This window comes from Chelmon rostratus, chromosome 14 (genome assembly GCF_017976325.1).
Source record: "Chelmon rostratus isolate fCheRos1 chromosome 14, fCheRos1.pri, whole genome shotgun sequence".
In the NCBI taxonomy this organism is placed as follows: domain Eukaryota; kingdom Metazoa; phylum Chordata; class Actinopteri; order Chaetodontiformes; family Chaetodontidae; genus Chelmon; species Chelmon rostratus.
In genome coordinates this window covers 5,464,268-5,477,766 of record NC_055671.1, presented here as the reverse complement: position 1 = coordinate 5,477,766, position 13,499 = coordinate 5,464,268, and positions in this window count along the sequence as shown.

Here is a 13,499-nt window from a genome sequence, read left to right as displayed (position 1 = left end):
GGCAATAAGAGAGAAGAAAGAAGCATGTTATCGAGGTTAACTGGAATTATTTTATTGCTTTGCGCAAACAAGTAAATACACAAGGGGGTGGTGTAGGGGTGGAGTGGAAGAAAACATTTGGAGAAAGAGCACGAGTTCATTCATTCATTTAGTCTATAAGGGAGACATGAATCAGAAACGATGCTGGCCGGACTAGATGGTCGGCCAGCTTTCATTTCCTGGTAGGTTGCACTCGGTGGCAGACAGAGTTGCATAGTGATAGCGAGGCTCACAGGGAACCAATCCTAAAGCCGCTGCTCTCATTGTTCAACAGCCATGACACTGTGCGATCAACACCGACTTCATAATGATGAGTTAAAGCGAAAAGCGTGTCCATTGCCAGTTTAAAGAAATGTTTGTTTAAACTATTAACTGTGATGAACATGAAAAATACTTTATAAAAATACTTTATAAAAAGGCAAGGGCATCATTTCCACTGCAGTCCTACTCCCCCCCCCCCCCCCCCCCCCCCCCCCCCCCCCCCTCGTTTATTTTTACTTAGATTTTCCTACAAACATTTATCCAAACATTGTCCTCTCGCTGCCCAGCCAGAGAGGAGATGATACAAATGTTAATACACTCATCTCAGCTGCCTTCAACACTACCGTCTGCTCACAGGAATAAACAAGCAGGTGAGAGCGCTTTCATTGCCCTCAGTTTTGCCTCTCAGGTCTTCTCTGTCTTCTGACTGGAGCTTCTAGAGTCCCTCTGCAGACCACCACTCAGGACTGGAATAAGCACCTCCACCATCACTGCATTATTTTGGGTTTTTTTTAAAAAAAACAACATTCATCGTCATACTTTATTTACTGGTATTAATCTCTATTGAGCGTCAATCAAATCAGTGAAGTGCAGTGCTCTTTGTGGGAAAGATGCAAATACAAAATTATGTATAATACATTATGTATGTATAAACATCAGGCCTCTATCAAGGATCTTAACTTGCATTAAGTAGGGTTAAACATAGCATTTGTTTTTGTACGCTTCCATTGTTCTGGGAATAATCATGAAAAATGAATAAAACACACACTGAAGTTTTGTTTTCCTTTTTCTACTTCTTACTTTCACTGATGAGACTAGAGGTGATCATCGCTGCCTCCGGGTATCGCTGACTGGCTCAGAGGAAAACATCTAAGCGGAGAAATGAGCACAACCAACAGACTGCTCACCGCATCTGCTCAGGAGCATTACTGTAATGTAAGAAAGGAGCAGCGTGAGGGCTCATTGCTGCAACTTAAACGTCTGTTTAACTGCTTGGTTAACTGAAAGGTGAAGAGCAGTGCATGCATCAAAGATGTCATCAAAACAGAGCAGGACTCTACTGAATGCAGTGGTCTCACTTTAACCCTGTAGAGATATTCAATGAACCACATGGAATCCCTCTGATCACGAACAGACACCATCAGCTGCTTCAGCGGGCGAAACGTTCAACGCTGACGTCTGTCCTCTCAGAAGTTTACCGAGCTCATTTGTTGTCCACTGTTGTCTTAAGGAAAGTTTTGTTTCCTGTGATTTCTGTGTGCGGTGGAGCCAGAATAACAACCGCAGACGGAAAAGCAGCCCTCTCCTGGGATTTGGAGAGAAGGGAAACAGAAATGCTTGAGTTCGCTCAAGCTGTGGCTTTGCAGCAACAGCTCTCACTCCCTCTTATTTCTCTTTTCCCCTCCACCTCTATGATTCACAGCAGAAAATTGACTCGGGGAGGGAGTGAATAGTGGGTGATGCTGAAGCCTTCCTGTCCTGAATGTACTTCTCTTCTGCTTGCTGCCAAAGCCAGACTGCTGTCAGGCCCTGAAGCAGTGCTTTTCAGAGGAAGAAACTTACAGCAGTTGGTTTAATTCCCTCCTTTTTTCTCCCTGTAGTGCGCCGGTGTTTGGTTAATGACGTCTGAACAAAAGAGGCGCTCCATGGGCCCTCCACACAAGGAATGGCTGTCGCATTAGCCCAACATGCTTACAATGGGCTCCAGTCTTGACTACTGTAATTGTCACGTCTTCATGCTTCGACCACATAGCAGGAGGCAATTAAATCTCATCATATCATCAGACTTTTGGTTGCATTGAAAACATTTGCTTTAATCCATAGAGAGGTGCTATTGGAAACGAAATGAGCACCATGAGAGAGTCAACAAGCAGGAAGAGGGACTATGCTTAAACCCCCGTGGCTTTGCATTCCCTGCTATCATTCCTCCGCTCCTCAGACCAATGACGTGATGTTTCTTTTGGGACGCCGTAGCTTCAGACAGAACGGCGCAGGTTGCTTAGCAACTGGGTACAGAAAGAAGATCATTAAATTGCACTGATGCTCACTCAGTCCTTCGTTATGTATCTGAGAACTTGTTGCTAAGAACCTTCCCTCGGATGAACGCGGGTGTCTCAAAAGTGCAGCTTAGCATCGAGACAGCGGTGATGGCACCTCAGGTCGTCCACAGAAATTATCTTGCGGCTACAATAATAAATGGAAATATCTGTAAATAAGTGGCCGAATGGATGATGGGATGGGAGCTGCAAAATCCCATTTGCCAAGTCACGTCAAGCCAAATAAAACCTAATTGCTTTCTTTCATGTTGTCGCCATTTGAAACTGAAATGTTTCCTTCACAGCGGTTCAGACATTTTCACTTGCTTACTGTAGCCTGCTCGAGAGCTTTGCCGTTGACTTTTTTCATGTACTCAGACATTTGCCAACCGAGCGCCTCATATTAACATTCAGGAAATAAATCGGCTATGATAATCATCACATGGGATGAGCGTTGCCTTCAGTCACTCAATATCCAAAATGCAAATAGTGCACTCCACACTTATCTACTATTTTGAGGTAACTTGAGGTAAAAAAAATCAATTCACCATGCTACATCTCGTTTCCTCCCAGGATGACAATGGAGCTGTTAAGTTCCCTCCATAAGGAAACTGCATTGCACAAACACACACTACCTCATCTGAGTTCACATTAAGTTAAATCAATGGAGCACACTGTGTTTGTGCATGCAGAGCTCTATTTCCTGCCGCTATAAAGACCGCGAGCAGAGGTTGCTGCTCACCAGAGAGCCGACACCTGCACTATTTATAGCTCACGGACATTAAAGCTAACAGTGTAACAAGAGACCGCAGACATGCCCCACCACTGGTAATTAGAAACCCAGTGAAAGCTCACCATCTCCACAATGGAGGAGACAGACGGTGCCGGGGAAGACACACTGGGGATGTGCTAGAATACACTTCCAGACCTCCTCAGCTCGTTTCACATTGCGGATCTCGTGTGCAGTCGTTCCATGATTCATCAGGTGAAATCCAGGCACTTCCGTAGATTCAGAGCTGTTGCTGTGCTGTAGCTACGCTTGTGTAATGATGACAGTTTCCCCGCAACAATTTATTTAAGTTTTCTACTGTCTAATGCAGCCCATTGTTGCACTCACTGTAAACCATGTGTGAAGAATACTTGCAGAGGCATTTATAACAATGAGCTCTGCTATTTGCTCCAGCTTACTCTGCAATAAAAAGAGAAACAAATTAAGAGCTTGTAGATGGAGTGGTCACAGCACACTGCTGATACAGTGGTCTTAAAGACAGTCTGTCTTAAAACAACAGTCAGGTGCCCGTATCTACCCTGAAACAGGTTGTTTACTGTCACCATCCCTCCTGTTTATACTGGCCATTAAAAGATCCCTTCCTAATGCATGGCTCTGATGTAAGAGATGGGGGACAAAATCCTTTAAGCTTCAATGTGGAAAAGGAACAAAATGAAGGGAGTGTCAGGGGAGAAGGGCTTTACTTTTCTTGCAGTTGTATGTTATGACAGTGTGAGAGCTTGACTGCTGAGACTGTGTCTCAACAAACTGCTGCTATGTGGTCTGTCAGTCTACCTAGTTGTCAAGTGTCTGCACATCACACGCAAACACAAAAACCACTGTGTGTTCAGCATACCTTCAATTTAGTCTATGCACAGGACTGCACAGGGGTGTGCGGGATGAGATGCACGAGATGAGCTGAATGAAGGCAAACACTGGCTTACAGGATTATAAGGTGTCTATACTGAATGAGGATAATGTGGACAATGAGAAATGGGAAAGGACAGTGTGTGTCTTCTCTGGGTGAACAGGATAAGAGGCACGGCGCCGGACCTGTGGTGGCACGTCAGCGTGTGTGCTATGAACAGGAAGTCAGCTGATTACACAAAAGTACATTAGAGGGCTGATTTGAAGTCAGTGCATTCAGCAAAAATGGTGTAGTCCAAGTGTGACAATATACCAGCACACACACACAAACACACATTACAGCAGATAGTGTTAGTTTGTCTCTAGTCTCATTAAGAGCCACTTGACGAGCATGTATTCTTGTGAAGGCTCTAGGAATCTGCTTATTTTTTTGTTTTTTCTTCTTCCTAACTATACGTGACTCGCATGTCTGACTTTGTAACTCAGACAAAGGTACACATGAAGAGCACATGAACACACACACTGATAAGAAGTACATTTTTTTAAATTGATTCCCTCAATTAACCTTACCCAGTTACTTTAATTAAGTTCTATTCTTGACTGGCTGTGTTCAGGTTTTTAAATTTCCATCCTGCTGCACTCATTATGCCACACTTGATCTCTCCTTTACCAGCTTTAATAAATGTAATCCTGCAACAAATCACCATATAACAGTATATGAAAGATCCCAGAAGGAACGCAGACCAGTGGAAATCAGGACAACAGTCAAGAAAAGACGACTTTAACAATCTAGGCTGCTTCGTATCAATTAAAATTACAATATAATACACTGAGATTGTCCCTGACAGGCTTGTTGTAATGAAAAAAAATCTATTTTCTAACAACACCACAGGGCGGGATGCTGCTGCATAAAAGCACCTGTCTGACTGTGAGCCAGATGTAACAGAAGCAGCTGAGGCTATGAAGGTACTGAGGGATATACAAATAGGCAATTAAAACATTTATTGCAAGCATCTGGTGATCCAAGACTGATAATAATATGCTTCATCTTTTGTGTTTTGAGAGTGCGCCAGAGTTGTTAGCAGCGTGCATGAGTCAGTTTGTACACAGCTCAACTGAAGTGCCTTCATTTCCACATTAACTGACAAGCTCCCTGATTTATCAGTGTTTGTCAAACAGTGTCACAGATAAAGATGAGTTTACCGGCCACTGATTGTGTTTTCTACACATCCAACCCTTGAGAGCGACGTGGGCTGAGATGCAAAATCCAGCAGAGAAAAACTCATGCAAGCGATCATTACTGCCTCACCCCTGGCAGCGCCAAGCTGAGAGTTACAATACAACGACATGCTCAATGTGAAACCACTGCTGTGTTTCACTTTTACTGAAGGGTTAATAACATTTTCTCTACTTCAAAAGGAACATTTTAACTGGAAAGACAATTGCAAGCTTTTGATTCAGACTCTAATGCATCACCAACCATTAGCGTCCACTTATTGATTCATCCAGTGTTTCTTACCAAAACGCTGAGGCCGAACATATGCACTGAATTTCTCCCTTTTCATGTTAATAAAACCATTGGCAGCAACGTGACTCATGGCACCCACATGCTTGGGACCCATTCAGAAAACATTACTGGTAACATACACTCATTCTACTAGTAGAGTGCTACGAGTGGTCAGAAGCTCGACACTACAGGGTGCCTGAAACATCTGGTGCCGGGTACATCTGTCAGAGACAAATCCACCCACAGGAAGTCAGATAGAAACATGGAGTATGAAGAAAAGTATGGAAGAGAAGTCAAACGCATGTATGGTCATTAAATAGAGACTGAACGAGGGAACTAATCAATTTGTCATTTGCCTGAAAAATGGAAGAATCCATACACAGGACATTTACAGTGCTCAGTAACTAAAGTTGCTACTGCTGCTCTTGGTCTGCTAAAACAAACCATGATTCATACTCGTCAGGCAAGTCCTAGAGGGGGACGAGAAATGATTACGACTGATTCTGCTGGTCTGTTATTCAGGCCTAAAAGAGTAGACAACTCATTTTACGGCGGAAAACTAGACTGCAGCCTTTTCTCTACTTTATTTCACTGGTTTAAATAGCATTAGTAATAGTAGTAGTAATAGTCACCTTGGATAGAGGCTGTTCCAGCAAGTGTCTGAATAAAATCAAAGCTCCAATCAAAGGAAGATGGTGGCTGTTAGTGTTCTGTATGTACTTTAGCTGGCATTGGCCATCACAGCAAATAGGACAGAAGATTAAAATCAAAATCACCATCGCATAATGCGACAAAGCTCAATGCCAGCAGAACCAATGAGCTTGTGGTGACTACAATGCTTCAAGTATGGATGTTGATGCAAAGAAGCAAATGTGAAATATGGTCACAATCAGCCCTTCTGTTCCTGATGATGGTGCTGGATAATGGACAGAAAGAAGAATGATGAAACAATAAAGCTGACCTTTGACCTTTTGGATAAAAAAATGTCATCCTGTGAGACATGTGTGTGAAATTCTGTTGTAATTAGCATGTGAATTCTTGAGTTATGGCCAAAAATATGTTTTGTGAAATCACAGTGACCTTTGACCACCAAAATCTAATCAATTCATCCTTGAGTCTGAGTGAACATTTGAAGAAGTTCCCCCAAGGTGTTGGTGAGATATTGAGTTCAGGAACAGGACATACACACATACATAGATACAGACGGACAGAAAGACAACCTGAACACATACTGCCTGCAGCCACACTGTCACCAGCACAGAGGCCTAAAAATATCCAAGCATTGTAGCTGTAGGTGCAGAAAGCAATAACTGAGGTACAGATACTCTACATCAATGGATTTTTCTCTGTATCACTGCTGAGTGTCACTATAAGAGGCCTATTCTAAGAAGCTCTCGCTCAGACAAACTGCTCACCACTGAGGCACTCGAGGGATGTGTTTTTTTCCTCATGTCAAAATAAATTTAGCAGGAAATATGTCAGTGTGATGTCACACCATCTACATTTGTTCTCCTTCACAGGAGAAGAAAAACGAAACCCAAAACAACAAATAAGTAGCAAAAACCTGAGCAAGCCACCATGGATGAATTTCTGCATGGGCCTACCGGGCTCAGGCCAAGGGCCCCAAAGACACAATCTTTTTCAATGATCATTTCTTACTGGAAAGTCGCAGGACTCAGACAAAAGAAGGGATGTCCTGAACTCATTTTCTAGCTCCAGATCCTTTAATATTAAATGCCAAAGTTTTTACAATTGAACAGTGCACCGTTAGTCAACAGTTAATGCACATTAAAAACCTCATCTGTGCCCGGGGGCCCATTGTCTCTTAGTTCATAGCTATTTTTGGTTAAACATTGTTAGTTTTCTTTACTTGAGAGAGCATTAAGAGCTGAATGAGAGCTGGTTCAGAGCATCTGAATGAGGAAACCTGTAGGACTGTTTCTGCAGCTCTCCCTACAAAGCACAGCGGAAACAAACACTGCTCACAACATTTAATCACACAATTAGCAGCATTTTACTGTTTTAATAATGTTAAATTAATGACCATCAGGTGTTTAAAAATAGTTCAACAGAATCGCTCTGCACAGCAGCTGTTCACTGAGGCTTTACAAGAGTGATATGAATATGCAATACACTCACACTATTCCTGCAAATTACCATGATGATGGAGCCTAACTACTTGGTATTCACCACCCACACTGTTCTGTCCACTCCTCCTACTCCCTCCAAATTAATCCTAATAAATGCTGCTTCCCAAGGTGGCAGAAAAGATTATAAGGAGGACATCAGAAGCAATTTGAGGTTGTCCATGTAAGGTTACATCATTTGAGTTTTTATCATCATCGTTTCTATCATCATTGAACCGCTCTATAAATTCTTTTGTAAAATTTAAACCAACACTCGATTCCTCTCGCTGTCATTATTAGATAAGATTAGAGCTAAGAACATAAGCGTCCAACTGCGTGATGTATTTCTCTATGAGAGTTTAAAGATCCTGTCAAAGTGAGAGCAGGTGATGATAAATTGTCCATCAGAGGAACAAAGAAAGGTCACTTCAGCATGTCTTGACCTTGGTGTCCATCTGACAAAAGATGCAGCCAGAGGTGTTGACCCTCCCATCCATTTCTGCTGAAACATGACCCACCTTCATGCATTTGTCTTTGAGCTCACTGAGCAGGCTGAAATTGAACTGTACATTTGAATCATCACGTGTCTCTAGCTGATCACGCAGGTATTTTGCTTGTTAACGTGGCACACCACCCATTTTACGTAAAGAGATCGGTTGAGTTGTGACGTGAGGTGCAACTAAGCCTGTGAAGGCGGTTGTATAATGTCTTGTGAGGCTCTGGAGGGCGCCTTCTAAAGGCTAAAGATTATGTCATCAGGGTTTTGGGCTTGAGCCTTCAAATCTTTAACAGAAATCCTGTTATAAATCTGGGATGTGGAGATAAAAGGTGTGGGCATTCAGAAGGCAGGGAGGGTATAAGATACTACTGAGCTGCATTATGGGAAATGCAGGATCCAATATTTCAGAGCTTAACCCATACCAGGAAATAAAGTCAGGCTGGCCACTGCTGCATCAAACTGACTGTTCTTTTTAAAAGAACACTTCAAGATTTTGGGAGATTTGCTTATTTGCTGAGAGTTAGATGAGAAGAGCGTTATTTAAAATGCCCTTGTCTCAAAACAAGCCATGATTAGTCAGTCAGATTCAGCTCATCAAAAGTCTATTGAAATTCAATAGCCGATAGCAGCTTTTTTGTACATTATGATGCCATAACAGGGATGTTTCCCTGGAAAGACTGGATGGGACACAAAGTTCTTTTTAAGAGTAGGGTACAGACCGACATGCTGGTTTGCTCATTGTCCTCTTTCTGGCTCATCCAGGAAAGCCTACATGTGACAACAGCCTAGGCCTAAAAGCAAGATAAAATGCTTATCCTCCAAACGATACCTAATACAGGCATGATGGAGCCTGTGGAGGCATTTGTCATCAAAAGAGGTTTAAGGGCTACGGGCCAACCAAAGTGCATGTGTGGTTTAGCCAAATGCACAAGTAGATGTGGCTAAACATCCCGAATATGTTCTTGTGTTTATTTAAATATTAGCGAACTTTGCACAACATGAGCTGAAGCACAAATCTTTTCGCTCTTTAGGTAAAATTAAATGCATATTGTGCCTTTAAAGCTCATGTGGAAGCTGTCCTCAGGTCTGTCTTCGTGCTCAGTAGGGCTACCCACTCTAACTTGACAACAGAAGGTATGTCAAAAGGAATAAATCACTGAAGCGCTGCTAAGGTTAGCAGATGTGAACATCAGTTAACAGTCTGTATAATTATGTTATCTCAGCCAGCCATTGTGCTCCGTTCTCTGGGGACTGCGTTCAGGCTGCGCCTTTTTTCCTTCATCATCACAGGCCAACTGAATGCAATTACCAGAGCAAAAGATGTATCCTACTGAATATACTGGATATTGACAATTAGATGAATATGTCATATGTGTTTCTTATCAGAATAAAAACATATGCCACAATTAAGAGCTCAATCAACTCCACATCACTTAGCATTCATTAAATCAAAATCTAAACACTTGATGCTGCTTGAATAAAGAGCAAGGCTGAGCAACAGCAGAAAAAAACTCGACACTGTGAGGCATCTGCGTTAAGTCTGGGAATTAATATTCCCAGACAACAGGTACAAAAAAGTCACTTTTTAATTAACCTGGCCAATGAAATATTAGAGATGAGGAAACTATCTTTCTGCCGCTCCCCTGTGTCTTTATTACATGGCACACTTTCCTCTGTCCCTGCCATTTATCAGCCGAATCAATTACTTTGACAGGTTTGCGGAGTCAGGAATGTACATTATATTTATATCTACACAGACTGCAGACACAGTCTGGGAGAAGATCCAGAAATACATAGAGAGAGACGGAGTGTGTGAGAAAGATGAAAAGACAATGAAAAGAACAAAGACAGAGACAGCCTGGTTCCTGCTGGCCTCACCATCCTTTTCTTCTCTCAAGGCTATTTGATGTACAGCAAAGCTTAATATAGCATATAGTATCACTGCTATAAAAACAAGTGTCTCCAGCTTCATTTCAACAAACGACTGCATGGTTCTCTGCTGGATGGAAGATGGATTTCAGCTTATCTCCCACAGACCTGCACAGACAGACAGAGTGATGGAGTTATACCCCCATGGTCATCCCGTGAAGGAAATCCCATTTCTTAACTGTACCGCTTCTGTACAACATCACCAGCACACTATAAAACATCCACTTACTAAATGTCTGGTAGAGAACAGCAGAAACAGAAGAAAAATGCAACACAATCACTTTTATCTTCAGTGGTCTCATATTGGCTTGATCTTTATCTCCAGCTGACCACAGAGAAAATATTGTGGGGTAGGAGGTTGGCGGGGGGGGGGGGGGGGGGGGGGGGGGGGGGGGGGGCACTATTCAGTAACCACTCAAAGTGCTGCGTGCACTAGCGATAGCCCTCCCTCTGGCTCGACCATGCATGCCTGGCTGCTTGATTTAACTCAAAGCACTAATGTTCGCGGGAGTGCGCTCACAGGGTAAAGCAAGCTGAGCAGCGTCAAGGAAACGACAGCTTTTACAGCTTGCAAGAAAGTGCTGGAAAACGCACTACATGCCTGACGTACTGTACGCTGGCAGGGAATATGGGTTTTGCACCTTTTTACGACCAATATCCTGTGGGTTATGCTTCTGCGTCCGCAGGGAAGGGGAATCGGAGGCGTTTTAAGGAGCTGTCACTCGGTTGCGTTTGCACATCAGAGGTTTCCCTGCAGCACTGCTCTCTCTCTCTCTGTGGTGTGGATGTCCTCTGGGAGGATAGGCTCTGTGACCCTGATGACAGTCCATTCTGCCCCCTCCACCTGTCTGTCAAGCTTTCCTCAGGTCACCGCTAAACAGAGATGACAGCTTTCACCACCGCTGAGAGGCTAGAAGAGCTATGATGTGTCAGCCTGGGATAAACCTGCCTCCACTTCAGTTAGGGGTTATCAAATTATCAAAGCAGTTGCATGCAGCTGATGATGTCAGTCCTTTGTGTCTGAGCATAACTAATGGCTTGTCGGGGCACAGATTTCCCCCATACATCAGCCAGGAGAGACAGCGCTTTGCAGCGCTGACACCCTGTCTTGGTGAAATCTGTGCCACCTGTCACCTGCCAGACACCCGTCACGCAGACAAGTCGCAGGTGGGGCGTGTGCTGAGTAAGTCTGAGAGTGTGTGAGAGGAAAGGGTACAGTGGGAGGAGGAAACAGGAAGAGAGAAGTGGCAGGCCCAGGCCTAACAGAAGACGCAAGTGATTAACACTGCGCTGTTGCAATTACACAAAAGGTCCTCAGTGTGGATCCAAGCAAGAGAAGCTTCCCTTTGCTTCAGAAAGCAGCACTTTAGCAGGGATAGATAAGAGTGAGAAAATCTGGAAGTGAAGAAGATAAGTGGGAAACGCTGTCTGCCAACACTGCTAGAGTTACAGTGTTATGCACTTCAAGTCCACAGCTTTAGAAAGAGGATGAGGATGAGTGAGGTCTGCAGGAAGAACATGCTTAAAAAACCGACCAGAGTAAGAGCATTAATGTGAGAAGAATAAAGAAGAGGGAGTAACAGGGGCTCCAAGGGCCCTTAGCTGACAGGGGTCCTGAAAATACCACATGAACATTAATTATCTGACAAAATTATTTAAGGCTGCTAAAATAATATTTTAGCCTCTTGGAATTTTGATGCAATGCAATGCAGCAGGCTTCTTTCAACAAACAGAGCAGAATAAACATGAACAGACAGAAATGGCCAGAGATGGACTGATGTTACGTTTGAAAAGCATTCACTGCGTCTGCAGACACTTGACATTTCATGGGCAAAGAAACTAATGAGATCAGTAACAGATGAAGGTGCATGCTGTCTCTGAGTGCTCCTCTTTCTTTTTTCTTTTTTTTTTTTAACTACATTTAGTTTGCCATGTTATATTTTCTGTCTGTCAGTCAACACTGTCAACAAAACAAGGGTCAGGGGAGCAGGAGAGGTGGAGGGAAAAGGTTTTCTCTGAGGAAATGGCAGAGAGAAACGCGACACGGACCCTCACTTCGCTCGCAGCGCTGACAGAGACGAGCGCGAGCCACACAAAAATAGAGACAGAGCTGACACACTGGTCTTCAACGATGCACCGAGGTGTAGGAGCTAGAGCAACCATGTCTTAGATATAAAGTCTGACTGATCCATCTGATTTGTAGCTACGCTGTTTACACAGGACTGAACAGCAGCTCAGCCAGCTTGCCCCAACACGGCTTCCAGCTAATGAAAGCTGCAAATGACTGATAAATGATATAGTTGCAAGGGTTAGACCAAACCACAGAGAAGATAAAGACTGATTTTTGGTAAACATTACTTCTGCTGAAAACTATTAGTTATGCTGTCATCAGAGCGCGTTGATGTTGTTAGCATTTCGATCATAGCAGTGTTGTAGTTCAGCCTGACAGAGCTGCTGACATGGCTGTAGACTGTCACCTTGGTGGGCATTTTATTTGTGTCGGTGAGTGTTTCTCACAATGGTCTCACCATGACCACGGCAGGTCCACACTCTTTCATCCAGTGAGCCGAGGACACAGTGACACACAAAAAAGCATACAGACGTCTGGATCACCTCATGCCATGCAGACGTCACCATGGGAACAAGACTGCAAACAAAATCTCTACCTCTGATGACGACTAAGGAAACGGTACTGAACATTATTTGCGTTACCTGTCAGTATTTCTCAACACCATCACTTCAATTACCAAAAAAAAAAAAAATCCATTTGTAACTAAGCACACAGAATTTGCAGTATCCGATAGCTGTTTTGTATGCAGCCAGTCGTTTGCTGCCGTGGTGTTGTAGACAGATGAATGATGGAGTCTTTCAAGCAGCACACACACAGACAGTATGAGGCTGTCGTGTGAAGATCAAAGCCAGTGAAAGGACTATGAAGGCAGAGAACACTGGAGAGGAGACAAATGTGATGTAGGAGGTTCTTGGAACACAAAACACTTGAAAGCCAAGTCTCTCAAAGTGTTTCATGGAGGAAAAAGGAAGACGAAACATTGTCCCTGCATGTCAGACATAACAGGATGCACACTGGTAGGTGGAAACACACACACGCACACACACACGTCTCTGTCCCAGGCTAAGCTCTGCAGTTTGTCAGTGCCTGGCACATTGAGTTCCCCCATTTGTGTGTGTTGGAGTGCATGCAGCTGTACTGCACAGTAAGGGTGAGTGGAACAATGGGTCTGACAAAAAACACACACGTGCACTCACTCACTCACTCACTCACACACACACACACACACACACACACACACACACACACACACACACACACACACACACACACACACAGTAAAACTGATCTGTGTGAATTCCTCCAAAGCACCACAGAGGCCTGGGAGCGGTCCAAGGATACAGAGGAGAGACAGACATACAGAGAGAAAATGTCCAGTCCAACTGTTCAAATCAC